The sequence below is a fragment of the Galendromus occidentalis genome, unplaced genomic scaffold, assembly GCF_000255335.2.
Source record: "Galendromus occidentalis unplaced genomic scaffold, Mocc_1.1 scf7180000077481, whole genome shotgun sequence".
Taxonomy (NCBI): domain Eukaryota; kingdom Metazoa; phylum Arthropoda; class Arachnida; order Mesostigmata; family Phytoseiidae; genus Galendromus; species Galendromus occidentalis.
The window spans coordinates 566524-571248 of NW_003805469.1; the positions used below are offsets into that span (position 1 = coordinate 566524).

At 47.7% G+C, this 4725-nt stretch overlaps 1 protein-coding gene across 1 annotated transcript in view; it reads right to left on the reverse strand.

The window, feature by feature from the left end:
- Nucleotides 1–4725, reverse strand: part of LOC100904191 (uncharacterized) — a 24859-nt gene that overhangs the window by 849 nt on the left and 19285 nt on the right. The window lies entirely within an intron of this gene.

Below are 4725 nucleotides of genomic sequence, written 5' to 3' on the forward strand. Positions count from 1 at the left end.
TTTTTCAGAAGGTATTGCGAATCTTCTTCGAGCTCATATTCACTCGTATCACTCGATGTTCAACGATGGAGATGATCACGAAGAATGAAAAAGTGTTCGACTGTTTCTGCCGAGCATTCGCTGAGGATGCACGTGATCCCAGCGTGGAAATCGATTCGAAATGAGAATTCTGTGAGAGAAGTTGACACTCTGGGCTGAGTGGGTTCTTGGCTCACTCCACAATCGAGTGAAAACAGAGCGAATCAGTTCGACAACAGTCTATTCTCATATATCCCTGATGTTCGATTGTTTTCGGCTCGCGAATCCAACGGAGCTAATTCGAGCTCCCAATATTGTTTCCAATCGACGGCCCTAGCCCTCGGGTGTCGGAAATCGCCCTTCTGGTGCTTTCGATCGCGGTAGATCTCTCGCGTTTTTCATTTTCAGACAATATACCATTCTAGGTCCTTGACTTTTGCTCGGATCGAATTTCTGAGTCGAAATTCGGATTCCTGAGGAAATTTTAGGCCACCTAGGTACTCTTCCCGTCATCACAGACCATCTGGGAAGCTTCAATCGTCATCCGTTAAATAAAAGGTATTTTTGGCCGCCGCTGGCCCACTGTGCGCCGGATTCGTGATCAGCGACCCCGATTTACCCTAAAATGAGTATCCACTTCTCTGTTAGATTTTGGCTGTCGGGCTGTGATTATCGATCTCGATATCCCGGTTACGTATTTTGAGCGTAATCATCCTCCCTACATTTTCGGGAGACCTTCGCCGATAAGACGGATAACCATCATTCCCAGTGACTGTCTCCGGATGTAGACTCCTTGGGTATCTCTTAGTACACACTCCGTCTTTCATGCATGGGGATTTACTGTTGATCGCACCGCAAGGACCGTGAATCATGTTCCTAGTTACTACTTCGGATAAAACAGGATTAAGATCACGGTCCGGAATTTCCGATGATATTACTCGATCTATCATATCTGGGGTGATTTTGTGAATCAACCAGATCAGGATATGCGCGTGAGGAAATCCTCTCTTCTTCCACTCAATCGAATACATCCAGCATCTCGTCTCCTCAAACACAAAATGCTTGATGATGAAATCCATTAAGGATTTCAATTTCTGCTGGAAAACACGCGCGAATATATCATGTCGATCCGCAGCCGTTTGTCCGGGCAGCAAATTTGCCTTGATTTCTTCCCAAGCAGGACTGCATGTGATCGTGATGAACAAATCAGGACGACCATACACGCGAACGTATGTCATCGCATCCTGTGCGTATTCATGCATATGGCGTGGACTTCCCGTGAAAGTCGGCGGAAGAATGACTCGACATCCGAGTTGATTGGGGTTCACACTCCCGTCAGAAACTATCGCATCACGAAGATGGACGTACTCTTCAGATCGTAACTTCCAGTTTGATTCAACCGAATGAACAGTAAGCGTTCGCTTTCAATCTTGGCATACATATAAACAACATATTGATGAAGTAATTACCTACATTTCAATATATGATTGTCCTCATTCTGACGAATCATCAATCGATATGAATAGTAATTCATAGCACTGACGTTCTTGTCAGACTCTTCACCCGTCACCGCGTTTCTCATATTAATGTTGAAGTGATATCCATCATCCCCTTGCCAAAATAGGATCGGGCACTGTAAAGCGTCGTAGGAACGATGTGTTTCAGAGACTCTTTGGAGGTCACCATTCCTGCGATGGAGAATTATGTCACGGGACCTTAATTCCTCTCCAGCTATCACGATTGCTACTTCATTGATTGTGGGAGCATTGTATCGCTTTTCGTGTTCCCCCGCCGGCGTCTTGTCCGCTCTTATAATAACAACATAATCATCAGCTGGCATGCGTTCCAGAGCGATCGTGAGCAGCTTCACCATCCTGTTGTACTGATGGAAAAGCTTTTGTAAAGAACCAACGATTTCCCTATCTGTACCAGTGTGGATGCTGCATCGTCAACCGACCTGTTCCTCGGCGTTTCCCATAAAATAGATTTGGAGGAACTGATGATCGGCATCCAGCAATGGCAAAAGTGACCCATGACGATGATACACCTGACCTTGGATTTTGAAGGTCGGCATGTGGCATCTAGCCGACCTCTCATCCTCAGTTTCACCGGAGCGCACTTGTGAAGAACGCAGTCGGTTTTGTTCTAGTCTCTCATACATCGTCCCGGCGATTCCCGAGACCGAGAAAGAGAGTGATGGATACGATCACTTTCCATCCTAGAGTTTCGCCGATCCTCAGTTTCATTCAGCCGTGCTATCGAATACCTCCGTCTGTCCTGTTCTAATCGCATCTGTTTTTGATGATCCGATTCAGAAGCTATTGATAATTAGCGTTTCGTAGCTCGTCGACTCAAGCGTCCCAGTGAGCTCCGTTTGGGAGGCATACTCTCGCACCGCGCGACCGACGACAACAAACTCGACTTCGTTATCGTCCCCTCAAAATGGGGATCGTTGCTATCATGATCGAGGATACTGAACATCGTTATCGTCGAAAATGTCCGCCAATATCACCAAAAAAGAGGAAATAATGACAATCGTTTCATCCTTATGAATCCCGATGTGCTAATATCCTTCCCCTATGCGACACGTCTTCGATCCCGATCGAATCAGACCTATCGAACGCGACGTACGCGAATGTATGCGACCATGACAGACATACGCACATTTGTTTTTATATGTTTTGTTTTTATTTTATTGTTTTCATATGTTTAGATTGCAATTATGGGGTTATGGTACGAGAAATAGCTTCAGAGAACGCTCCATCCCAATGAGGTTTCACAGCCAATCGCTGTACCCCTAACCAGATGGACATCTTCATTTTCCTCCTCAGCCATAACATGTTAAATCAAAAGAATGAGTACATTTTCGCCTACATCGAGCGACGAGCGACAGAAAGTTTGCCGACTTGGGGCACACAGCCAAGGTGTATTGTTTCGGATCGACTTCTTTCCATTGCACCCAAGAACGGATCGATACAATCGGATAGAAACCCGAGAAAATCGAGGCAGAAAACCTGCTCTTTCATGAAGAATATTCTACCGGCAACAGGGATCGAACCCACGCCACTCCTCGCACAAGCAGTCACGAAGAGAAACGCAAGTTTCCCACAGGCGCGCTAACCACTCGACCAATCGTCGGTTACAGCCATATCCGGCATTCCACCTCGCGAACAAGATGACGAATTCAGCCACGTGACTCGGAGCTGCAAATGTGCGGATATGATGCAGAATCCTCGAAAAGCACGAATTCTGGAAAAGCACCGTTCTCCTTCTTGGGTCGGTTAAGAACACAAGATGCCACACAATCAATCGTCGCGAACTCAAAATAAAGTGTTGGGAAGAAATGCAGAGGTTATTTCCAAATTCAGGCGCGCGCCAAGCGTTCGCCGACTTCCGTTCGCCAAGTTTCGTTCGCTAGGTTCGCTGAGCGCGGATTATCACGTAGGTCTACGTCAAAATCCGAATCCACCATAAGAGCTTATTTCCATCGACTGATTCCCGCCCCGAAAATGATTTGCACCTGAGCTTTCCGGAGGTTAGACGCCATATCAGATAAGTTCCCGGTTCCCGTGATCTCAAGGAACTTATCATCCTCCAGAGTCGGCCCTAGATGTTCCACTTGATTGTGTTGATAGAAGCGGTGTCTGCTCCTACGCGACGAAAATATGGAGAAGGCGCGTACATACGATGTTTTTTTGGGGGGCGGGCCAACTCGATTCTTGAGGAAGCCCGAGGTTACATGAGAACTCTGACTGCGTCGAGCTATTGAATCGCATCAGAGAAATATCATTCAGAGGAGGAGAATATTATCGCGGGATGTTGAAAAAAATCACACCGCAGGTCCAAGCTGCCTTGGAGTCCGTCCTTTCGATCCCCCCTGCGAAATCATGTCTTAACCCCGAGGAGTCTGTGAGAGCTCGGAATTCCTACCCCGGCTGACTCGCTCATCAGAAGAGATCACCTGCTAGCCCTTAAATCTGCCCTCTCCGAAAATCCTTCCCCCAAGAGAGAGACAGGTGGCGACTTCGAAGCTCGAGCTGAAGTACTCTTAAGGCGGTTCGAGAAATCATCTCGAATGCTACCCACGTTCCCGTGCAGTTGATCTTCTGGAGCAGGATAGTGACAATTGTGGGCTAGAGCCCATTGTTTGTGCACTCCGAAAGTAAGGAATAACGTTCCCAAGATTTGGAATTGTTCCCGTCAGTCGTAAAAGCTCAGAGAAGCGATATTCAGGTCGATTCCGTCCACATTCCGTCCAGAAGGAAGCCGCGGGCGACCCTCCGGTTGCTGAGAGGTCGAACTCCGGATTCCGACTCGTTTCGTTCTCCGATTGCTATCCAACCGTCGGGTCTCCATTGGTTGCCATACAGCATGTTGAGAATACTTTCTGGGTCGGTGAGGAGGAGCACAGTGGAATTTCTGGCCGTGAGAGCTTTATCGACTCGCCTTGACGACGCTTCTAAGCGACTGAAGACACTGCAGGAAGAGCCCGAGAACGATGTGAAACTCAGGATTTACGCTCTGTATAAACAGGCGACTGTGGGAGACGTCAACATTCCGAAACCGGGCTCTTTCGATTTCGTTGGAAAAGTCAAGTGGGTCGCGTGGAAGAAAATCGAGGGGACGCCCAAGGAGAAAGCAGAAGACGTGTACGTGGAGCTCGTCGAGTCGCTTCTCAGCAGTGAAGAGAAGTCGGGCGCAACATCA